The 25,882-nt window shown below is 48.4% G+C and overlaps 1 long non-coding RNA gene across 1 annotated transcript; it reads left to right on the plus strand.

Moving 5' to 3' along the window:
• On the plus strand, positions 18,679–22,846 carry LOC108638420. Its single transcript, XR_001919816.1, has 3 exons — positions 18,679–18,751; positions 21,619–21,734; positions 22,185–22,846. It is a non-coding gene; the product is annotated as an uncharacterized LOC108638420 (long non-coding RNA).

The raw sequence follows: 25,882 nt of genomic DNA on the forward strand, positions 1-25,882 counted from the left end.
GGCCAAAGGACGGTGGCCATGCTTTTGTAAGCAGGACACCAGGCCTCCTTCACTAAGCCTTTGTATTCAGCTATTTTGACGGAGACTTGAAATAAGCTTTCTCATAAAATAAAAGCAATGCAGAATGCAAAAAAAAAAAAAAAAAGAATTTCAAACCAGCGGCAACAGAGAATAATCTGAGGGTGGGGCCTCTGCTTGGAGACGTTGAGATGGCACAGGTCACAGGTCACAGGCCCCGAGCCCTGCCAGGCTGTAGCTCCTATTTCTAACATCCATGGTCTCCATCGCTAGACTTCTGCTCCTTCACTCAGACTCCCTTCTGCTACCCAAATCCTGGCGAGAGTCCAAAAAGCAGGATCACTCATCAGCAGGGTATGACTCCCTTCTCCCTTCCAACCAGGCCCTCAAGGGCTCAGAATCCATATATTTGCTCCCCAGAGGAGAACGCACTTCTCCCCTGACACCTTCTTAAGGACAAAAAAATTCATATTACTGCGTTGGTTGTTCTCTGTCCTTTTAAACCTACGTTAGCTTTTCAGTGACTCGGCAGGTGGCTCGGTGGGTAAGGAATCCACCTGCAATGCTGGAGATGCTGGCTCAAACTCTGGGTCAGGAAGATGCCCTGGGGAAGGGAATGGCAACCCACTCCAGTCCTCTGGCTTAGGAAATCCATGGAAAGAGGAGCCTGGCGGGCGACAGTCCGAGGGGCTGCAACTGAAGTGACTGAGCACCCGAGTCGCTTTTCGACATCTGATTACATCATAACTCAGTAGAAACAGACCGGTCACTGAATGGGAAGTGAGAAGCAGGTCCTGTGAGTCTGGATATTTTGTGGAAACCTGCGCTTGGAGTCATGACCAGCATGCTCCTCCGTTGGTCACACTTGTCAGGACAGGTGGCAGCTTGCCTCGCTGAATAGCTCTGCTTCCCAGCTGATCCTCAGATCCAAAAGCCAGGTTTTAAAAATGACTTTCCCTGTGCGGGGGAGTGGGGGCCTTTTAAAGTTCAGGGCTAACGCTGCCTTCAAGATAAATGTCTTCAGACTCCGTTCTTGACAAACTGAACTTTTAAAATTCCTAAGACTGGTATGTCCCCTAGAAGAGCTTCATGTCGCTTTATTGGCAGAGAGAGAAAGACCTCAATGCCCAGGTAAGGCCCCCCTTACCCACCCTCTGGCCTCTCCCCCATCAACTGGACTCAGGGGGAGCAGGACTTAGGGAAGGATGAGAAAAGGGAGGGGCAACACAGGACAGAGTTGAGACAGGAGCCATCCGAGGCAAGAGGCGGTTCCCCGTTTGAACACACAGGCAGGGCTGACTCAGAACAAGAATAAAGGGGGCCTTGAATCTGAAAGGCAGGGGCTCCCCCACTAAGCTCTACCTCTGAGAGGACAGACGAACATGTGCACTCAGGCAGGGACTGAAAATCCTCAAGGTGGCTACTGCTTTGGGCTCACCGCCATCTAAATGAAAGATGTGGGCATTTCCTCTGCATCAAAATTATCCGGCACCATATGCCGTCTTCCAGCGGAGCCCACTTTAATTGCCTCTTTTATAGAATCATCTTAAACGGATGCTCTTCTTGCCTCTCTCCTCACTGGCCATTCCCCTGTAATGAAACAGCCCTGCCAATGCAAAGAAAATGCAAGTGAATTGCCACCAGCGTCCTGGGTTGCCTATTTGCAGGAGGACGAGAAAGAAGTGCTATTCTCCCTGAATAAGCAGTGGATTAGCAAACGTCTTTCTCAATCATAAACATTTGTTGAAAACAGCCCCTGGGTGATTGCAAGAAGGATGCGGAACAGCTATTTTTAACTAACAAATGAGAACCGTGCGGCATCTAATTTTGGATGACTGCTCTGTCTTGGGGCCTGAAGCTGACTCTCTGTGGATGAAGGGAAATGCAGATGGGAATGTCTTTCCAGCTTGGCCCCTGCCAGCGACTGTAACACACTCAGAGACGGCCAGTTCTGAGTCAGAGAGCTATGGTCATTTGTCCCCCTTCCACGAAGTCATCAGCTGAGGCGGCAGTGCTCTTGATGCCCTCCCCCCGCCCACCTCGGTCCCCAGGTGGCCTGGAAATGGGGGTACTTATGTGAAGGGACACTGGGTGGAGACAGGCAGAGCATCCATAGAAGGGACCCTGCAGGGGAGAAGGGGAAGGGCTAGGAGACCAGACTTCCTGGGAAAAATGACAGTGAGCCCCACAGGATGAGAAACCAGACCTTCAAAAGGCTTTAAAATAATGATCTGACGTTGCTTTAGAAATATAGAGGGCATTGCTAGTGCTGAAAATAATGACAGCCGTTAGTCCCCAGAGGAAACCCCCACATCAGCAGTTGTCCCAGAAAGCACGTCAATACGCAGCGTATGGCACCAGACAAATGCCTGGCTTCCTCCTTCCAGCTACATGAAACCTCTCTGCCTGCCTGGGAGGTAAAGATCACTCCCATCCTCCCAGTCCCTCCTGTCTGCGGAGTAATTCTAGGACTGATGCTGAAGTTGAAACTCCAATACTTTGGCCATCTGATGCAAAGAACTGACTCACTGGAAAAGACTCTGATGCTGGGAAAGATTGAAGGCGGGAGGAGAAGGGGACGACACAGGATGAGATGATTGGATGGCATCACTGACTCAATGGACATGAGTCTGAGTAAACTCTGGGAGTTGGTGATGGACAGGGAGGCCTGTGCACTGCAGTCCATGGGGTCACATAGACTCAGACATGACTGAGTGATTGAACTGAACTGACTGAGAGAAAAATCTTGGGCCACAGGAGTGTGAGCTTGGACTCAGTAATAGCTGAGTACATTTAGCAAAATGTATTCTTACCCCTGAATTTAGATGACTGTGGCTGAGAGTTTTGGAGAATATGCTCTCGGGTGTGTAAATGATGCTTCAGGCAGAGGCCACCGGTGGCCCTCCTTCAAATCTGTTTTCTCCTCTTTTCTACAGAAATAGAGTCAGGCACGGGCTATGCAGAATAAAAGCTGCATTTTCCAGACCCCTGTAGATAGGTATGATCATGTGACTACAACTTGTCCAGTGGGATGTAGGTAAAGTTGAGATGCTCCCAGCAGCATTCCTTAGCAGAGCTGTTGCTCCACTGGGCACCTTTTCCAACCACTTTCTCCATCTTTTGAGTTTGACTATGGATGTCATAGCTGATGCCACATCCTGGCTCCTGATAATGAAGACCATGTTTGGCAGCATGGAAAAGTAGGGGTCCAGATCCCCAATATCTTAAAGCATCATTTACTTATGAAAATTTACTTGTGAAATGGAAATGAATTTTGCTCAAGCTGTTACTGAGTCCAAGTTCATACTGCGGAGACAAGGAACAGCAAGTTTACTTGGAAAACCAGCAGTTTGAGATGATGGGCTAGTGTCCCAAAGAACCGTCCTATCTGAGTTAGAATTCAGACTTCTTTCAGACTAAAAGGAGAGGGTTGTGGCTGGTTGTTGCAAACTTTTGGTGCTGGAGTCCTTTGTTCTCACAACTGTCCACTGAGATGGTGTCACAGTGTTCCTATAAACCTCCAACAAGACAAATGTCATTCTCTGTTCTGAAATTTTTTTATCTCTATACAAATGGAAAAGTGTTATATCTTTCAAGGTTGAAAGCCTTGAGAAGGGGCTGTTCTGTATATTTTGAGTGATAGGCAACATTCTTAACTTCTAGCAAAAGCAGAATACCCAGGTTAAAGTAAAAGAAACAGATGCAATATGGAATCAAATTTCTTGTTCCCTATTACAAAGCCACCATCACTTTGAGTCATGCTGACTCATCCCTAACTGATGCAGCCAAAAGTGGATGCTCCAAGGAAAAGACCCAAACTACAGATGCCAGACTCAGGCCAAACGGAGAGACATGCAATGTCTTCAAGAGCCCCAGCCCTGGCACCTGCACCATCTCTCTCCCAGTGCCCACCTGCTTCATGCCCTCCACACCGAGGTCCCTGTGCCCCAGGCCTCCCAGTACAGGGTTCTCCCTGCCCTGTCCAGCTTCAGGTCCTCCTCCACAGAGACAGCCTCATTCCCAGGAGATTTATTTCAGCATCACTTTCCAGAAGAGTGGCTCCCGGTTTCCCATTGCTGCTCTGAAAGGGCCTAAAGCTAAACCAATCTAGAACCCGTTTTCATGGGTCTTTGGTTTGTGGCATGCCCCTTAGTAGTGGAAGGTGAAGTATCAGTCATACTTGGGTGGGAGACATGGGTTAGGGGTACCCCCCCCACTTCCAGTGCCTCTCAGAACCCCCACAAAGACAATTAGTAGGCAGCCCATGGCCAACACAGACAGGTACACAAGGGCCTAATGGAGCAACCCCCACCCCAGCATGGCCGCTCCACCTTGGGAGGTAAAGTAGGCAATTAATCACCCAAAGGGAAAGTCTAGAGTCTTAGGAGTGAGTTTTATTAGATGATGGCACCCTGGCGACATCAGTGTGGGACCTGTCTTCTCACCCGCCCACTTACCCACATCACCTGAAGGTGAGGCCACTTTGCGTTGAAATCCCATCATTGATTCATTTGTTTGCTTAGTGCAGTCTTACTGAGTGCCTACCCTATGCCAGGCCCTGCTGCATGTGGGAAATGGAAGCTGAATTTAGCAGGACCCACACCTGCACACGTGAAGAATCGAGCGAGCCTGAACTCCCCCAGGGCAGAGACTCAAACAGGATTATTTGGAGACAATTGTTTACATTGCACCAAAGAAGGCAGGAGTGAAGGTGAACCCTAATTAGTTCATAGGAGAGATTTCTAAGAGTAGCTTAGAAATAAGCTTAGCAGCTTAGAAACATCCTGTTCCAGGATGTACATATAACACATCCTATGATCTGTGATAACCTTCAAAACAAGTCCCTTTCTGTGCTCTGCTTGTCAGGCAGAAACTCCCATCAAATACTTGAAACAGTCAGCGTTCCCAAGTGTCTGTCTGCTGACCATCCAATCAGAAGATCAAAATCGGTCCACCCACGTGTTTATATACTTACAGTTTTATAATGCATCAGCCATGAATGCTTTAGACTGCAAACTAGAGACAGATGCAATCAACCGTGCTGTTCAAAAATAGACACTTATGGTGAAAGCTGAGTTAGGCTGTAGTTGAGCTGATGGCGTTGTGCCAGGGTCAGTTTCCTGTGAGGTCCTGGGGTTATGTAAGATCATACAAATGATAGCTAGAAATTTCTGTACTATCTTTGCAATTTCTTGTGAATCCCATGTGTGTTAATCATTCAGTTGTATCTGATTCTTTGTGATCCTAAGGACTGTAGCCCAACAGGCTCCTCTGGACATGGAATTCTCCAGGCAAGAATACTGGAGTGGGTTGCCATGACCTTCTCCAGGGATTGAACTCAGGTCTCCTGCATTGCAGGCAGATTCTTTACCATCTGAGCCATCGGGGAAATCCCTTGGGAGTCCTAGACCATTTCAGAATAAAAGATATTTTTTAAAAAAAACTTCAATTATACTCATAATGAGAAATCCAGAGGTCACCGGTTTGCTATCTGGGTTCAGATGTTCCTGATGCTGTCGATATGACTATGGCCCTTTCTACCTTATTTCCTGACCTGCAGTTCTTGGCCTTTCATCCCCTCCCTGCGGTCCTGTGGATACTGCACAGCAGCTGCAGCTCTCACTGCATTCGGCTCTACAGCTGAGAAGGCTGAAGGAGAAGAGACAAGCACATATGTTGTCTCTGTCAAGAAAGCAAGGGGTTGAAAATGTGCCCATCAATTATCTGACGCTCTCCCCTTGAAATGTGAAGTCTCATGTCCTCCCTTGCATGCAGGCCAGACTTACTGGCTCACTCTGCATGAAAACTGTGGGACTTCCCATGTAGTGCTAGTGGTAAAGAGACCCGGGTTTGGTCCCTGGGTGTGGAAGATCTCCCGGAGAAGGGAATGGCAACCCACTCCAGTGTTCCTGCCTGGAGAATTCCATGGACAGTGGAGCCTGGCAGGCTACAGTCTGTAGGGCCGCAGAGAGTTGGATGCGACTGAGCGACTCAGCGCACTCTGCGTGAGCATAGCAGAAGGCTCAGCGGGAGGACTGGGGAGGCAGCCTCCCCTCTGCCCCCAAGGTGCCCACGGTCCCACCTCCTGACGCTCGCGCCCCTGCACAGCCCCCTCCCGACTTGCTCTGACCAGCAGAACACAACAGAGGCGAAGAAGGCCACCTCCATACTTTTGTTACATAGGATTTGGGCTTCTGTCCGGCTAGAAGGCTCACTGGACCCTCTCCCCATGACTTTGATAAAGTGACCTTGTTATGGAGGCCCACAGGGTAAGGGACGGGGGGCCGCCCAGAGCCGACCACTGGTGAGGAGCTCAGTCAGTCTTGTTGACTGAACTTGGAAGATCCTTCCCCATTGAGCCTCAGCTGAAACCCAGTCCCGCCACACCCTGACTGCAGCCTCCCGAGAGACCTTGAGTCCCGAGTCCTGACCCAGAGAAGCTGCGAGATGAGAAGTGTGTTTTCTTAAGCTGCCGCATTAGGGGAATTAGCTACAGACCAATACGTAACAGTATAGTGCTGCTATGGGTCTACAAAGTCAGCTCATAAAATGGGTAGTTTCTCCCTCTTTCTCTCTCCCCCTCCCTCTGTCTCTCCCTCTCTCTGTCTCTCTCCCCTTGTCTGTCTCTGTCTCTCTCTATCTGCCCCCCACCCACTCTCTCTCCCCTCTCTCCACTTCTCCCTCCCCCTGACTCAGCTTGCTTGCTCTGGGGGAAGCCAGGCGCCATGTCCTAAAGACCCTGTAGAAGCAGCCCAGGGGCAGGGAACAGAAGCCTCCAGCCAATGGCCAGTACCAACTTGAGAATTAGACCCCTGGATCCCACAGCCCCAGGCAAGTCCTCAGGGAACCTCAGCCCTGGTCAACATTGCAACTGAAAGCTCTCAAGAGGTCCCCAGTCAGAACCCCCACCCCGCCCAGTCACCCTCAAATTCCTTCCCCACAGAAACTGGAAGAATAACGTCCATCATCACTCACGCCACCGGGGTGCAGGGTGAGTTATCGAGCAGCGACGATGACATACAATCCACGGGCCAGGACCAGGCCTCATGCCCACAGTCACTGGCGAAGAGGGGTGGGGTGACAATGGCTAGCTTAAGCCAGTCATGGTCCTTCTCCTGGGACCAGCTTTCCCACAGATCAAGGGTCTTCACCCGTTTCAGATTGGGGTTTTATTAGCAGAGGAGAAGTAAGAGAAAGCAGGGAGAAATGGCTTTTGATAGGCAAAAACTGTGTACCCGACACACAGGTGCTTACTTGAGGGTTAAAGATACAGATTTAGACACAAATTTTCCCAATAAACTGAAAAAAATAATAACAAAACTCAACAACAAATTCTGGAGGAAGATAAACTTTAGAAGAAAACAAAAAAAAAAAAAACCTGGGAGCTTCTGAATTAGGATGATAAGTTAGAACCATACTCTCCTCCCTAGCTACCACCCCATCCAGGGCACCATGGAAATACATCCCCTAAAATAAAGTTTAAGAAGAAAGGCTATGACAAACCTGGACAACATATTAAAAAGCTGAGACATCTCTTTGCTAACAAAGGTCCATACATTCAAAGCTATGGTTTTTTCAGCAGTCATGTATGAATGTGAGAGTTGGACGGTAAGGAGGGCTGGGTGCCGAAAAATTGATGCTTTTGAACTGTGGTGCTGGAGAAGACTCTTGAGAGTCCCTTGGACTGCAAGGAGATCAAACCTAAAGAAAAGAGGTTTAGTCCATCCTAAAAAACATCTATTTCTGCTTTATTGACTATGCCAAAGCCTTTGACTGTGTGGATCACAATCAACTGTGGAAAATTCTGAAAGAGATGGGAATACCAGACCACCTGACCTGCCTCTTGAGAAACCTGTATGCAGGTCAGGAAGCAACAATTAGAACTGGACAAGGAACAAGTGACTGGTTCCAAATAGGAAAAGGACTATGTCAAGACTTTATATTGTCACCCTGCTTATTTAAGTTCTATGCAGAGTACATCATGAGAAACGCTGGGCTGGAAGAAGCACAAGCTGGAATCAAGATTGCCGGGAGAAATATCAATAGCCTCAGATATGCAGATGACACCATCCTTATGGCAGAAAGTGAAGAAGAGCTAAAAATCCTCTTGAGGAAAGTGAAAGAGGAGAGTGAAAAAGTTGGCTTAAAGCTCAACATTCAGAAAACTAAGATCATGGCATCTGGTCCCATCACTTCATGGGAAATAGCTGAGGAAACAGTGCCAGACTTTACTTTTGGGGGCTCCAAAATCACTGCAGATGGTGATTGCAACCATGAAATTAAAAGATGCTTACTCCTTAGAAGGAAAGTTATGACCAACCTAGACACCATATTGAAAAGCAGAGACATAACTTTGCCAACAAAGGTCCATCTGATCAAGGCTATGGTTTTTCCAGTGGTCATGTATGGATGTGAGAGTTGGACTGTGAAGAAAGCTGAGTGGCGAAGAATTGATGCTTTTGAACTGTGGTGTTGGAGAAGACTCTTGAGAGTCCCTTGGACTGCAAGGAGATCCAACCAGTCCATTCTGAAGGAGATCAGTCCCGGGTATTCATTGAAAGGACTGATGCTAAAGCTGAAACTCCAAAACTTTGGCCACCTGATGTGAAGAGTTGACTCATTGGAAAAGACTCTGATACTGGGAGGGATTGTGGGTAGGAGGAGAAGGGGACGACAGAGGATGAGATGGCTGGATGGCATCACCGACTCGATGGACATGAGTTTGGGTGAACTCCAGGAGTTGGTGATGGACAAGGAGGCCTGGCATGTTGCAATTCATGGGGTCACAAAGAGTTGGACACAACTGAGTGACTGAACTGAACTGAACTGAACTGAATGGAAAGGAAATCAACCCTGAATATTTATTAGAAGGACTGATGCTGAAGCTGAAGCTCCAACACCTTGGCCACTTGATACAAAGAGCTGACTCATTGGAAAAGACCCTGATGCTGGGAAAGATTGAAGGCAGGAGGAGGAGGGGACGACAGAGGATGAGATGGTTGGATGGCATCACTGACTCAACGGACATGAGTTTGAGCAAACTCTGGGAGATAGTGAAGGACAGGGGGAGCCTGGTGTGCTGCAGTCCATGGGGTCACAAAGAGCTGGACACGACTGAGTGACGGAACAATAGCAACAGCAAAATGAAGTTAATGACGTCACTCGGGAACCTCATCCAGCCAACTAAAACATGAGCCCATCCTAATGGGATGTCTTGGTTGTTCATAAACACGCCTCTCTTTTGCTGTGACTGACTCAGGACCCCAAAAAGCCAGAGTGAAAGAAAAGTGAATCTGCAGAAAGACCCCCAGGGCACTGGGCATGGTAGGGCTCTGCCACTCCGCTCAAGCCTCTTGGTGAAAGGCATAAAATAAAACATAAGAGCCACCATTTATAAGGGTTCCATGAAAAGTTGTAGTACCTGGGTTTCAATGGAAAAGCTTTTCGTAGACTTTTATACGACAATCTTGGTCACCAAGGCTACGGACAGCTTGGGAAGAGAATGAGGGGAAAGCTTTCTTTTTCTGAACCCTGGCTGTTGGGGTACTATAACAATGGAAAGAGGTTGAAGGGAGAGACCCCAAGTCTTAGCACAGACATGCTTGGAGGATTCAACCTTGGGGACTGTTCACATCAACTCTTGCTGAGTCAGTGATCAAGAGCCCAAGGTCACAGCCAATGTCATTGAAGAATGTACTTCCAGGCATATTTATTAAAATCCCTTGTCACCTCTACTCACTCATTGCCTTCATCCAAGCCCCTGTGAGTGTGAACATACTCTGAATTCCTTCACCAGTGACCAGCTCAACTGACTTTTTCCAGCTTTAAGAATACACACTGAATGCAAGTCATGCAAATGCTTACTTGAGGATTAAAGATACAGGTTTAGCTACACATTCACCCAGTAAACATAGTTTCAGTTCACAAGCATGTTTATTCAGCCTTCTTTATGAAAAAAAAATCTACCTTCAAAAACCAAGTTATTTGATAATGAATATTATTTTTCAAAAGTTGATAGTATGGTATGATCTCTTTTAAAGGCAATTATTTAAAAGGGAGGAAAAATAAAAATCGACCAGCAGAGAACAGATTTAATAAAGTAACTAAAAGCTGAGCTCTTGTGTTTGCTGCTAATCCTAACCCCTTATTCCTAGAGAAATCAACACTTGGGGACCAATTTTCAGAAAAGTGTTTCTGAACAGTCATTTTGCTGGAGTGTCTGTGTTCATTTTAAGCCAGTGACAGTCATAAAACTACCCCCCACCCTGAGGATCTTTCAGGGTAGGACATAGCTCAGCGGGACCCCAGGCAGTGCATTTAATCATTGCCAACTGCAGCCACGCTAAACCTAGTAAGACTAGTAGCTTTAGGAGCGCAAATGTCAGGCTGTGAAAATCCCCAGCTCCCAGAACAAGAGGATTAAATATTTCTTATGCTTTTATCAGCTCTAATTAATAGTGGTTCTTAGCTTCAGTGATTAAGAGTCTTAACACATGACGAATCTTCATTATTCAGGAAAGTCAAAACGCTTTTCTTTCAGTCCACGCTGAGCCAGCCTGACTCTCTACCAAGCTGCATGCATGCAAAGTCGCTTCAGTCATGCCAAACTCTTTGCAGCCCCATGGACTGTAGCCCACCAGGCTCCTCTGTTCATGGGATTCTCCAGCCAAGAAAACTGGAGGACGGTGCCGTTTCCTACTCCTGGGGATCTTCCTGACCCAGGGATTGAACTGACATCTGTTCTGTCTCCTGCATTGGCAGGCGGGTTCTTTGCCACTGGCGCCACCTACCAAGCTGAGCTGAACTGGAATCATAGGGAGACTCGACACACTTTGGCGAGGGCCCCTTTCACCCCTGGCCACCAGCACTGATGGTTGCTGGAGCTTCTAGGACTGAGTTGATGCTGCTGGTCGCGCCAATGAGTCCCAGAGGCCCTTATACAGAGAAAACATCACCTTACCACAGAAGGGGCCTGGGTCATGAGCAGACATCCAAAACAAGATGAGAGACATCGCTTGGGTCATCTGGGAGACCAGAGATCCTCCTTGGATTGCAGGAGCCTGGAGGACTCCTCTGGGAAGGAATAAATGGCACCCTTGTGGTCTTAAGACATTATCAAGCTTTCTGAGTTGTTTTTTTTTTAAACGTGAATTTAAGTGTTGCCAATTTTCAATTATCTCTGCTAATGCTGCTGAAGAGAGGCACAGATAACTCAAAATTGTAGATGCTAAAGGTTGCTTGTATTCGGCCTGGAAAAGCAATTTGCAGTGACATTTTCAGGAGTTTTTAAAATTTTTTATTGGAATATAGCTGATCTACAGTGTTGAGTTAGTTTCTGCAGTACAGCAAAGTGAATCAGTTATGCACACACATGCATCCCCTCTTTTTTAAAGACTCCCCTCCCATTTAGGTTGCCAGAGAGCACTGAGTAGCTTCTCGTCAGTCCCCTGTTTTATGTTCAGCAGTGTGTATGCGCCAATCCCAATATCCAAGTTCATCCCGCCACCCACTCCCCGCCTTGGTGTCCATTCTTTCGTTCTTTACATCTGTGACTCTATTTCTGCTTTGCAAATACATTTATTTGTACTCTCTCTCTAGGTTCCCCACAGAAGTGATACTGTGTGATATCTGTCTTTTCCATACTTTACTCGGCATGACAGTCTCTAGACCCATCCACGTCACAGCAAATGGCACTACTCCATTATTTTTCGTGACTGAGTAGTATCCTTTCGTGCACACATACCACATCCTCTTGTCCATTCTTCTGTCGATGGGCATTTAGGTCGCAGTGACATGTGAATGACACCGAGCTCTGCGTCCTGAGCTGTTCAGTGATCCTGATAAGATAGCAAAGTGCTCGCTGGAGGACAGCCTGCCACCTTGCAGCCCTCAGCTGAGCCCCAGCACAGACGCCTGGCTGTGGACCACACTGTCCCGGACACATTGTAAACATGTGCTCTGCACATCTGCCCTCTGTTCCCCAGGGTCCCTTCCCCTTTGCATCCTCTGTTCCCAGCAACCATCCCCCTCCACCCCCAGAAGCACGGAGACCTTCAACAAGTGGCTTCCGTCCTCCGAGTGTTCCCTGTGTCATCTGTGAATAAGGGAATGGTTGTAAAGCTATTCTCGAAAGTCATTTTCAACTCTGAGAATGGTGTGATTCCATGTGGAGCTAAGGAGTTCATGTTTCATGTGTCTAGAAGCTTCCCTTGCTCTGCAGCTGAGGCAGAGAGCCAGCCACCCAGGGAACAATAGGAGACATTCCAGATGCCAAGAAGGTTTTCAGCAATTTAGAGACAAGACATAGGGTACAGTCAAGACAGACAGGGGTACCAACGCCAATGTCAAGTGGTCAAATTTCTCTTCAAATCACAAACAGATGTAATCACACGAAGCATTTAGAAATCTAAGAAACAGCTAACCATGGTGTTTCTTCAATAAAATTCTTCAATAGAATTCTTCAATAAAAGTGAATTTAACAGTACCTCTTTCAGAAGGAAGGAATAACTCGATCCTTTAGCTTTCTCTACATGACATCTTGCTCGGTTCTTCTCAGCCCATCTTGCTCGCGGCCAAAAGCGTCTTTGGTCTCACTTAATGGCACCTGCGTCATCATGTTCTTACGTCTGAGTCCCAGGAAATTGATTTTTAGGTCTAGTGTACTATCACACATAAAATGTTAGCTACAGAGGAGGATGCTTAGAGAAAACAGTGCCTCTGGGGCTCTAGCAATTCGTAAATGAGATTTCACAACATCCTTCTGAAGCAAATCTTCTAGCAGCGGAACAGCCCAGGGACCACTTATGGAGAAAGCACCAGGTGAGGAGTTGAGAGCGTTCCAGGGGGTCCAGGGACACAGGCAAGGCTGCATCCCACAGCATCTTCGTCACGTGATGACGTGGAAGCAGCTCCGTCTATCTCAAGGGATCCTGAAAGACAGTCTCTGAAGGCTATCTTTCGTACAAATGTGGGAAATCAGGTTCAAATTGAGATAACATGCTAAAGTGTCTTCTGCCAGGTCTTTGCTTAACAAAGACTCACAGGCAAGCATGCATCGCCTGTACTCAGTACCTGGCAGGTACGGTCAGTGCAGAAGCCAAGATGTGCCGAGTAAATACCCTCTGCTTGGTGACTCAGATGGTAAAGAATTCACCTGCAATGCAGGAGACCCAGGTTCCATCCCTGGGTTGGGAAGATCCCCTGGAGATGGGAATGGTCAACCTACTCCAGCATTCTTGCCCGGAGAATCCCATGGACAGAGGAGCCTGGTGGGCTACAGTCCTTGGGGTGGCAAAGAGTCACATGACTGAGCAACTAACCCAAATATAATAAAGGAAATTAAGTAACGTCATTGACAAACAAACGACTCATTAAAAGGGAGGAAGAGCCAATCAGGAAAAAAAAAAGCAAAAGGTCAGTTTTCGTCTTAATGCTTAAAGCTTCTGTTCAGAATTGGCTTCATCTTTTCCTGACTCTTGGCAGCCGACCTTGACAGCAGCTGTTGATAGGAAAAGTCATATGTTGATGTCCCTGGAATGCGGCCATAAACATCAGGACTTCTGGCAAGTGACAGAAACCCAAGATCAACTAGCCAAAGCCGCAGAAGGGCCATATCTGCTCAACTAAGTGGGAAAGTGAAAGTGGAGTCGCTCAGTCGTGCCTGACTCCTTGCGACCCCATGAACAGTAACCTGCACCAAGCTCCTCCGTCCATGGGATTTTCAAGGCAAGAGTACTGGAGTGTGTTGCCATTTCCTTCTCCAGGGAATCTTCCCAACCCAGGGATCACACCCAGGTCTCTCACACTGTAGACAGACGCTTTACCATCTGAGCCACCAGGGAAGTCCCATGGTGAATTTCCAGTGAATCCAGAGAGTAAAACCATGTTGTCATGCTTACTGCCCCTCCCTTCTGCCTCACAGCCCTGCTGTCGCCCTTTCATTTTGTTTGCGATGAAACAACACCCAAGCAGGTGGGAAGATTACTCTGACAGCCCAGCCTACATGCCTGGGTCACGTTTCTAGATTAAGGGCTACCCCCGCCCATCCAATTCCATGAAGTTAGAGAGAGGTTCCAGTGAGTCTGGCTTTGATAGAACACCTACCCAGAGTGAACGCTGTGGATGCTCCCATTTTATTTTTCCAGGTTATCATGTAGTCAACACAATACTGGAGAGAGAGGGGGTGACTTCCAGTCCCACAGGTCACTTGGGTTAGGATGAGGATTCTCCAAGGAAGGAATTCCAGGCAGACTAAAGCAAGAAATTAAAAGACCATGAAATTAATAGCAGCCATGAAATTAAAAGACGCTTGCTCCTTGGAAGAAAAGTTATGACCAGCCTAGACAGCGTATTAGAAAGCAGAGACATAACTTTGCCAACCAAAGTCTGTCTAGTCAAAGCTATGGGTTTTTCATGTATAGATGTGAGAGTTGGACTGTAAAGAAAGCTGAGCGCCGAAGAATTGATGCTTTTGAACTGTGGTGTTGGAGAAGACTCTTGAGAGTCCCTTGGACTTCGAGGAGATCCAATTAGTCATCCTAAAGGAAATCAGTCCTGAATATTCATTGGAAGGACTGATGCAGAAGCTGAAACTCCAATATTTTGGCCACCTAATGGGAAGAACAGACTCAGTGGAAAAGACCCTGATGCTGGGCAAGATTGTGGGCAGGAGGAGAAGGGGACGACAGAGGATGAGATGTATGGATGGCATCACCGACTCGATGGACATGGTTTGGGTAAACTCTGGGAGCTGGCAATGGACAGGGAGGCCTGGAGTGCTGCAGTCCATGGGGTCACAGAGTCGGACATGACTGAGTGACTGAACTGAATTGAAAGCAAGAAAGAGCTTCAGGATGGGTGTTGCTGGCCTCCACGGACAGTGAGAATGGACCCAGATGAGCCGGGAACAATACTCGTTGCATTCAGCCTGGGAAAGAACTGACCTGGAGAGACGAGCTCCAGAAACTCGTAAGAATCAGCGAGGGAAGGTGTGGAAAACAGGCTTTCACCAGCGTGAGCATCAGTGTATGGGGTTGTGCTGGCTGAGCTCTGGCACACAGGTCTTCTAATCAACTTGCCACAAACGCACGCAGAGACACACAGAGGCACCCTTAGACACAGACCCATAGCCGGGGTCAGAATGAAACAGCTGTGCCTTGAAATCTCAGTGGCTTAGCGCAACAAGAATTTATTTCTCACTCACGTAGGCAGAAGGAGAAGGCAATGGCACCCCACTCCAGTACTCTCGTCTCGAAAATCCGATGGACGGAGGAGCCTGGTAGGCTGCAGTCCATGGGGTCACTAAGAGTCAGACATGACTGAGCAACTTCACTCTCACTTTTCCTTTCATGCATTGGAGAAGGAAATGGCAACCCATTCCAGTGTTCTTGCCTGGAGAATCCCAGGGACAGGGGAGCCTGATGGGCTGCTGTCTCTGGGGTGGCAAAGAGTCAGACATAACTGCAGCGACTTAGCAGCAGCAGCAGCACATAGGCAAAAGACTCCAGAAGCTTCAATCGTTTAATTCTGCTTTCTTCGCACATAACTCCCCGATCGCCAAGACAAGGAAATAGTAACTGAGGAGGAGCACTGATACTGACTGCTTCACGTGGAAGAGATGCTTGCTGAACTGCGAGGGTCTAGGAAACATAGGGGCCCCCTAGATACCCGGTGAGCAGGGTCTCTACTGTGGAGTTCCTGAAATTGTTCTGTGCTTCCAAGCAAGGATACGATGGTTCATTTTACCCGTCAACTTTTCGGACACAAGGTGCCCAGATAGTTGGCCAAACATTATTCTGGATATTTCTCTGAGAGTGTTTTTTGGATGAAATTAACATTTAAATCAGGGGACTTTGAGTAAAAGTAGATTGCCATCCATAATGTAGGCGGGTCTCATCTGATCAGTCGAAGGCCTGACTAGAACAAAAACTGACCTCGCGCCAGCAAGCAGGGAATTTTGCCAGCAGATGACATGTGGGCATGAACAGCTGAACCGCAAATTTCTTAAAAATAATCACACCGTTGGTTCTGTGTCTCTGGAGTACACTGACTGATACTCAGACAAAGGACAAAAAGGCAATTTGGGGAAGCACCTTTGCTAGAAGTATTCTCATAAGGAGAGAAAGTAACAGCAAATTTTCCCAAAGCTCTCCCTCAAGCTGTGGGTAGCATCTTTCTCGAAATCAAGAGCCTGACAATGAGCAGCCTTTCTCTTCCTCTCTTGTGTCCATCTTGCCTTCACACGTTAAATGAGCCCTGGACCACTTGAGTGAGTCCAGCACATCACTCCAGTCTATACTTCAGGCACCATCTTTGGGTCATTTTTTTTTTTTTTCACCATTCCATACTAAATATTGACCAGTGTCTTATCTTGTGCTTTTTCAAAGAAAAAAAAAATCTTTAATACAAAATTCTTCTCTTTTTAGCCCTCTTCCCACACTCTATTTGTCTAGTTGCATAAAAAGAAATAGTTGATGCCAAGTGAGTTTCCTTAAATGGGGACATTAATTTATTCAGCATATACACCAACACAGCTCTAAGGAAGGAAAGGTTGCTACTCTGATTTAATTGCAGGGATCATCACCAACAAACATCAAACCAAAACTAACCCTGGTCTTATCTGGTACATGAAATGGCCAAGAATCCTCTGAAATTCAGGAGATGCTAGGCAATAAGGAACAATAGCTGCCAGGACCCAGAGTTTCTCATTCAGCCAGTTGTAATGACCCTGCGGCATGCTATAGTGAGCAGATAATAACACCAAGCCTCGAGACAGCTTTGACTCCATTTCTTACAAAAACTAGGAATAAAATTACCATATGACCCAGCAATCCCACTACTAGGTATATGCCCTGAAAGTGAAAGTTGCTCAGTCGTGTCCAACTCTTTGCAACTCCATGGACTATACGGTCCATGGAATTCTCCAGGCCAGAATACTGGAGTGGGTAGCCTTTCCTTCTCCAGGGGATCTCCCTAACCCAGGGATCGAACTCAACATACCCCGAGAAAACCATAATTCAAAAAGACACCAGTGGCCCAATGTCTATTGCAGCACTATCTACAACAGCCAGGACATGGAAGCAGCCTAGATGTCCACAGACGGATGGACGGATACAGAAGATGCGGTGCGTATATGCACCACTGCCGCTGCCGCTGCCAAGTCGCTCAGTCGTGTCTGACTCTGTGCAGCCCCAGGGACTGCAGCCCACCAGGCTCCTCTGTCCATGGGATTTTCCAGGCAAGAGCACTGGAGCGGGGTGCCATTGCCTTCTCCGGCAATGGAGTATTACTCAGTCATAAAGAGGAATGAACCTGAGTCAGTTCTAGTGAGGTGGATGAACCTAGAAGCTATTATACCGAGTGAAGTAAGTCAGAAAGAGACAAACACATATGTATTAACGCATATGTATGGAATCTAGACAAATGGTACTAATGAAGCTATTTGCAGGGCAGGAATAGAGCTGCAGACAGAAAACAGACTTGCGGACACGGCAGGGAGGGGAGGGAGGGACAGACTAAAAGAGCTGCGTTGAGACATACGTTAGCATGCATGACATGGGCAGACAGTGGGAGGCTGCTGTGTGACCCAGGGAGCTCAGCCCCCTGCTCTGCGACAACCTAGAGGGCCGGGATGGGGTGAGGGGATTGGGAGGTTCAAAGTGGACAGGATATAGTATATTTATGGTGGATTCATGTTGTTGTACGGCAGAAATCACCACAACATTGTAAAGCAATTATCCTCCAACTTAAGAAAAAGGGGGAAAAAAAAGGTAGCTTTGACTTCTATCCTGGCCCCTCAAGGATCAGGTTCCCCATCTTTACATAAACATAAGACAAAATTTTCCTCCAGTCTCACAGGGATGGGTGTAAGCAACGACATGGCCTCAGTATATGAAAAGTGTCTTACACCACATAACGTGAAATCGATAAGCAAAGTCGTCCGGAGAAGGAGCACCTTCACTAACGCTAACCTGCGTTTTACTTTCAGCTGTCCTCTTCCAACTGAGGAGCCTGGTGTTTTGCAAAGGCTGCCTGTGGTCTTCTTCTGTTATTACAGCCGAATGCCTTCAGAAACCCTTCTGTGCCACTAAAAATAAAACCCTCGTAGGACCCAGAAGAACCACTGCCAAATCGCTAGAGCCAAATTAGGGATTTTTTTTTTAGAGGAGTGCCTATAAAACCATCTATAAATAGAAAGGCTTTCCTGTTATTTTTAATTCCTGCGTTTTCATGCAACCACACTCTGCTCACCAGGATTGGAGAATCGCCTGCAGGACTCGCAGCCACGGTCCCACAGATCAGCAGAGGGTCCAGATCGGCAGAGGGTCCACACTTCCTGCCAGGGAAGATCCAGGGCAGAAGGAGAAGAGGGCGGCCGAGGATGAGATGCTTGGATGGCATCACCGACTCGATGGACATGAACTTGGGCGAACTCTGGGAGATGGTGATGGACAGGGAGGCCTGGCATGCTGCGGTCCATGGGGTCGCAAAGAGTCGGACACGACTAAGCGCCTGAACAACAGTAACTACTCCCTTCCAATGGGAAGCCTGGCTCCAGCCACAGGAATCCTGGGGGTGAGGGGAGGCGTGGAAGCACCCCCAAGTGACTTTGGCTGTTTCTCATTCTGGGTTGGTGATCCCAAAGCTGCCTGTGGAGACTTTCCAGAGTGTTTCCAACACTTTAAAGCTTGCGCAGATAGAAATCAAGTGGAGACTTAATGCACGTGTATCTAAGGTAACTGTGGACCGCAAAGCGCTTCTCTGTAGCCGGTGGAGGGAACATGCCTGACGGGTGCCAGCTGGATGTCCCAGCTCCAGAGTCAGCTGGCAGCCGGGGGTCTGAGAGGGGGTGAGCGGGCCCATCCCCCGAGGGCCAGGGAGGGGAATCCTGCTCTACCCCAGCCCCCCAGGCAGAGGGCTGGCTTCCTACCTCGTCTGTCCAGGCCCAGGGAGGTTGGGCACCTAGACCTGCATGAGATGCCGAGGTTTGGGTGAGTCCTGCCGGGGCCCCGGGGCTGCCTGGTGACCCCATGTGCTGTGGGAAATACGCCCACCTCAGGCAGGCGGGGGAGTCAGGCCCGAGGACACCCTTCTGCTCACTGTCGTGAAACCTCTGCCCTCTGTGAACCCAGCCCCAGTGGCTCCATCCTCCGACGGGAACAGGGCCATCATGCCAGCCAACCAGCCGGCCAGCAGTTGCACAGAGCGCCATCCGTGCCCCCCGTCACCTGCTGGGTCACCAACACCTGATGCCCTGAGGGGCCAGGAGCTGCTGGTCCAGCAGCAGCTGCTCTGCCAGGTGCAGCTGTGGGAGCCGGAGCTGGGTCTTCACTCCTTCTGTGCCTCAGTTTCCTCATCTGTAAAATGGGGAGGGAGGGAATCATATCTACCAGAAGGGGCTTTGTGGGGACTAAGTTATGTAAGGTGCCAGAATAGATCCTGATATCTGATTGATTCTGGGTTTTGTTCTGGAAGCCATGGGATTGCAGCTCTTACATCTTCTATCTGCCCTCTGATGGATGAGAATGAGAGGGCTTGTGGGAGGTTTCTGATCAGAAGGACTGGCTGTGGGGAAAAGGTCTTGCTCCAGTGAGTCAATCTTTAATCCAGTCTTCTGCTGACGGCTGGGGCTGTGCTCCCTCCGTGTAGTTTGGCCTGAGGTGGCCCCGTCCTGGCGTCTGCAGCCTCCATGGCAGGCCTACCACATGGTACACTCCATGGTAGGGCTAAAGGCGACCTCCTCCAAGAGGACTTGTGCCAGCACACCATGCCTCCCAGGACTGCTGCGGCTAGAGCCCCAGCCTGCGGAGGGCCACTGTCAAGCCATGCCTCTACAGGAGACTCCCAGCGCTCATGGGCAAGTCTGCCTCAGTCTTTTGTGGGGTCACCGATGCTGGGAAAAATTGAGGGCAGGAGGAGAAGGGGATGACAGAGGGTGAAATGGGTGGATGGCATCACCGACTCCATGGACATGAGTTTGAACAAACCCGGGGAGACAGTGAAGGACGGGGAAGCCTAGCATGCTGCAGTCCATGAGGCTGCAAAGAGTCAGACATGACTTAGCAACTGATCAACAAAAAGTCAGACCTGGTTTCCATCCCTGGGTTGGGAAGATCCCCTGGAGAAGGGAATGGCTGCCCACTCCAGTATTCTTGCCTGGAGAATCCCACGGACAGAGGAGCCTGGTGGGCTACAGCCTACGGGGTTGCAAAGTGTGACATGACTGAGTGACTAACACACAAATGTGTGGAGACAGACGTTAACTAGGCTTATTGGGGTGACCATTGCACAATAAGCAGGTATCAAATCACTATGTTCCGCACCTGAAACGAATATACTGTTACATGTCAAATTATACCGCAATTAGAAATAAAGTCCTGTTCTAGTAGAAACGAAAGGACAGAGCCTCCACGAAGTGCAAACGTGCATAGGCGTGCACCCCTGTTTACACAGTTAGGGTTGGACGACTTTCAAGCGTTATGATTCACTTCATTTGTTCCCAGGACGGTGATTTTATCCTTCCCTGTCTATCTCACAAGAAGCAGGTAACTGAGAGATTCGTTGGTTTGTGTCATAAAAGACTTTACGATCCACGAGTGTTTGCACTCTCGTGGCTCGGGCCATGTGGCTCAACGAGGAAGATTCACTCTGTTCTCTCCCAGTGGGGAGGGGGAGCTACCCTGGCCACCAGCTCAAAATAAAGATTCTCACTAAGATTAACCCTGCAATCCCGCGTTTATTTCCAACTTTTGTACTGCAGAAAGAACACTGGTCGGGGGGTGGGGAGAAAAGGAAGAGAAAGAAAAAAAGGGTCAGCAAACAATGGCATTCATGTCTGGGTGACATAAAAATGTAACTCAAGGAAAGAAGACCGATGAGTAAAATTTCTTAAACATTGTGGGTCAGCTGCTCCTCCCAGGTTTGTGTGTCTGCTTCAGCTGAGTTCAGTCGCTCAGTCGCGTCCGACTCTTTGCAACCCCATGAATCGCAGCACGCCAGGCCTCCCTGTCCATCACCAACTCCCGGAGTTCACTCAGACTCATGTCCATTGAGTCGGTGATGCCATCTCAGCCATCTCATCCTCTGTCATCCCCTTCTCCTCTTGTCCCCAAACCCTCCCAGCATCAGGGTCTTTCCCAGTGAGTCAGCTCTTCACATGAGGTGGCCAAAGTACTGGAGTTTCAGCCTCAGCATCAGTCCTTCCAGTGAACACCCAGGACTGATCTCCTTTAGAATGGACTGCTTGGATCTCCTTGCAGTCCAAGGGACTCTCAAGAGTCTTCTCCAACACCACAGTTCAAAAGCATCAATTCTTCGGCACTCAGGTTTCTTCACAGTCCAACTCTCACATCCATACATGACCACTGGAAAAACCATAGCCTTGACGAGACGGATTAGTTGTCTGCTTAGACGAGAAGAAAGCCACTGTGCAGTCCCACTTGGAGTTGTCGCTTTTGATATTGCTGAGTCATGTCCCCTTCGGAGTGCGGACCGATCATTTTACAAAAAGCAAAATTCTGCTCTGAGTCAGTCAGGGCTCACTCTTTGCTGGAGCGACAGGCGCCCTCCTCAGGTTGTCGTCTCCCTGCTCTCCTTTTCCAGATTGATCTGTTGCAGGAGCATGTCCTCCTCTGTAAAGCCGTGGGTCAGCACAGCCTGGGACCTGCCCACCTGAGCAGGGAGAGGGGCCACCACTTGGACCGTGTGACCTTGAGCAGGTCAGTCAACCTCCCAGCCCCACAGCAACAGAGTCAGGGCCTTTCTCATGCGTTTGGTGTGAGGGTTCATTGAACTGAGGCTGGAAAGCACCCCAGACAGTCCCAGAACCACAGTGAGCTCTACTCCACGATTAGCTGCTCCAGTCGTGGTCACTGCCAAAACACACCATCTGACCATCAGGTATACTCTCTTTGCTTGTCTGGGTTGCATGAGCCGAGTAAATAGCCCAGGTTGTTCCGATTAAGTCTTCGAAGCTTAAAGACAGAGATGTAGGTAACTAATCAAAAGTAAAAGTGTTCCCTAAAAAAAGATGAATTTACTTTCTGTTTTTGACGATGTACATGTTAGAACTCTCAAGGTACACAAGGGTGTGATCTCTTATCCCTTCTGTGACCAGGTCATAAAAGACGCAGATTTCTTTCTCCTTAGCCTCCTCTGTTTCGTCGCAGCCTGCACGCCTTAATGAAGCGAGCTGCCGTGTGGAGGAGGCCCACGTGGCACAGAAGAGGGAGCAGACTCCAGCCAACAGTCCACATGGGAGGGTCTGAGACCCTCAACCCAACAAGGGTCCAGGTGCTGCCAACAGCCTCCAAGTGCGCATGGCAGCCAGTCCGTCCCCAGCGGAGCCTTCAGACCACAGACCCTGGGTCAGTGCCAGGACCTTGGCCTCTGGGACCACACAAAACATGTAGCCGCCTGCACTCTGCCCATGCGCCTGACCATACAAACTGTGAGACGAGGCGACCACGTGTTAAGTTTGGGGTGACTTGTCACGCGGCAAGAGATAACTGAGACACTGGCTCAGCTACTGCCATGTCAAGAACAAGTAATGGAATCTCAGGGAAAAGTGGATCAACATTAAGGATTTTTTTTTAATGTGGCTAACTTTATTCTCCATAGTAATATTTGCTATCAACAGAGAATGGAGGAAATGTTTGTAAAGTTATGAGGGAAAGACAATGTGAGCCAAGAACATTAAACCCAGTTAGATGCTGCTCAAGTAAAAACACTGTAAAGCAATTTAAAAAAAAAAAAAAAAACTTACCAAAGTATACAATTGGTGATTTTATTGTAACTACACTTCAATAAAGATTTTTTTTTAAGAATTGAAAAATAATAATAAATGTGTTTGCGGGAACATTAAAGGTAAGCTAGGTCAAGGGTGTGATTTTGTACAGAAGTCAGCAAACAATCCAGTCCACCATGCGTCGTAATACCCCCTGGAGAAAGGAATGATGACCTACTCCAGTATTCTTGCCTGGAAAACCTCATGAACAGAGAAGCCTGGTGAGTTACAGTCCAGACGGCCTCGAAGAATCAGACACGACTGAGCAACTAACACGTTCACTTCATAAGCTGAGAACAGTTCTTACATTTTAAGAGGATTTTAAGAGTCAAACAACAATATTTCAGGGCATGTGAAAATTACATGAAATTGAAACCTAAAAATAAGGTTTCATTAGCACACAGCCGCACCCAATCTTCTACTCCTTGTCTGTGGGAGCTTTTTAAAATCCTTTTTAATGGACAAGTAAAATTATTAAATATTTAAAGTACAGAATGTGATGATTTCACGTATGAATACATTATAAAAGGATTCTTCCCACCGTCTAGAGTAACAGCAGCAAAGTTGAGAAGAAAAGAGGTCATCAGCTTCAAAAAACGAAAAATACTGACTTTCTGGCCCCTTAGCAAAAGTCCACTGACCCCGATCTGTTCCTTCTTAACCTGATTCTTAGTTTTCCTTTATCCATCTTTGCCAACAATTCCATACACGAAAAGGCTGAAGGGTAGACTCAAGAGACGCAGGTCTGAGGTGGGAACACTGCAAAGTACTAGTTTCCAAAAAGACATTCACGCAAACTCGTAAACCATGCTCACTTAACTTGTAAGGAAAACTGATTTCCAGTGGAAGCCAGAAAGGGAAATGTTAAATTATAAATTTTTCTGAGAAAGAAAAAAGTATGGACTAAAAGGGACTTCTTTCCTATACCCTCACCTGTTCTAGGAGTATTTCAGATTTTTAATCTCTTCCGTTCAGGTATATATTCATGAAACCTCAGGAAGAGCCATGGTCAAATGTAAAATTTTTAAAAAACATAAAAATGTTCCTTGGATTTGTTATATATTTTTAAGCCCAGTATCTAGAGGATTGTTTGGATTTTTCTTTCAATTTGAATTACTGACATCACTCTTCTAAAAGAATATGATCTCCTGCTTTCCTTATTTCAATACATCCTCTGGAGGAACCACACATGACAAGACAAGCTCTTTATTGTCAAGCTGATTTACATAAGAAATATACAGTGTGCATGTGATTTTTTAAAAATTAATTACTTGTTTTGGCTGTGCTGGGTCTTTGTTGCTGTGTGTGGGCTTGCTCTGTGCGCGGGCTTGCACTAGCCGTGGGCTTGCTCTAGCCGTGGGCTTGCTCTGTGCGTGGGCTTGCTCTGTGCGTGGGCTTGCTCTGTGCGCGGGCTTGCACTAGCCGCGGGCTTGCACTAGCCGCGGGCTTGCTCTGTGCGCGGGCTTGCACTAGCCGCGGGCTTGCTCTGGCCGTGGGCTTGCTCTGTGCGTGGGCTTGCTCTGTGCGCGGGCTTGCACTAGCCATGGGCTTGCACTAGCCGCGGGCTTGCTCTGTGTGCGGGCCTGCACTAGCCACGGGCTTGCTCTGTGCGCGGGCTTGCACTAGCCGCGTGCTTGCTCTGTGCGCGGGCTTGCTCTAGCTGTGGTGGTGGCTTCTCCTGCTGCCGAGCAGGGGCTCCAGGGCGCTCCGCTGCAGCAGTGGCCGCACTCGGGTTTAGTTGCTCTGCAGCCTGTGGGATCTTCCCAATCCAGGGATCGAACCCACGTCTCCTGCATTGGTGGGTGGACGCTTAGCCACCAGAGCGCCAGGGAAGTCCCACGTGTGTTTTATACACTGTTTTCCATGGAGTGTGTTGCTTGTGTCACCGCAAACTCCTTGGGCTCTGAATCGCATGAGAAGGGAACAGTTCCTACCGTAACCTCCAAGAGTTCGCATTCACACAGTTTACCTCATGGACAAGGATGTCGTGGCCGGAGGCTCTCGTGGGTGACAGGTCGATAAGAACACCCACATACAGGGAAGCAGTTACCAGCAGATCCAGTCTCGAGTTTCCAGTCCAGCCCAGGAAAATCAGATGGAGTCATCATTTCAGGGGCGATAATGTTGTGATGTGTCTGCTTATGATAAAGAGTCCAGGGAGCCCCATAGAGACTCTATCAAATGCAACTGTGTCTATGTTTAAGGCCTTGACACGACAGTGACCCAACTGTGGGCACTTCTCTCACCAAAAGTCCCTGCAAACAGAGCGTGTTTACGGACAGCACTTCGTCCTCCTCCTCCTAAGGGACTTTGGAACTGAAGCTCAGGAGCAGCCGACTTCCCTGTGGTGGGCTCTGGGGTCCCTCCCCCTCCACCACCTGTTCTCTTTGGGCTCCACCCCTTCCCCGTGGCCTCCCCACTGGTTATTTTGTTTCTGGTTACTTTCAGAGCCCATCACCAAACTCCCTCCCAGGGTGTCCGTGGAAGCAGTCACCTTCAGCTGTATGCAAATTCAATTAGGTGAACCCTGCATAAAAGAGGCTTTGCCGTGTGCCCAGATTTCATCAGTACCAGTTTATGACTTTGCATCACTCACGTGACAAAACTAATTTGAGCTGAAGTGTTCATGGAAAGGAGTGACTTCACCTGTCTCCCTCCTCCTCTGTGAATTCTTCCCAAGAGCTCTGATGTCCTGGCTTCCCAGGTGGCACTAGTGGTCAAGAACCCACCTGCCAGTGCAGGAGATGTAACAGATGCAGGTTCCATCCCTGGGTCGGGAAGACCCCCTGGAGGAGGGCATAGCAAGCCACTCCAGTATTCTTGCCTGGAGAATCGCCATGGACAGAGGAGCCTGGCGGGCTACCGTCCACAGGGTTGCAAAGAGTTGGACAGGACTGAAGCGACTTATCATGCATGCACGCACTGGCATCCTGAATGATTATCGGTTCAGAGGGGACACAGAGGCCAGGACCCCTCATGTCATTCAAGGCTGGGGGTGGGGGATTCATGATCAAGGAAAGTCAAGCAGGAAGAAGAACTGACCCGAGGGAGCAGCCAGCCCTTCTAAAGAGATGCCGTCCT

Source organism: Capra hircus, chromosome 20 (genome assembly GCF_001704415.2).
Source record: "Capra hircus breed San Clemente chromosome 20, ASM170441v1, whole genome shotgun sequence".
Taxonomy (NCBI): Eukaryota; Metazoa; Chordata; class Mammalia; order Artiodactyla; family Bovidae; genus Capra; species Capra hircus.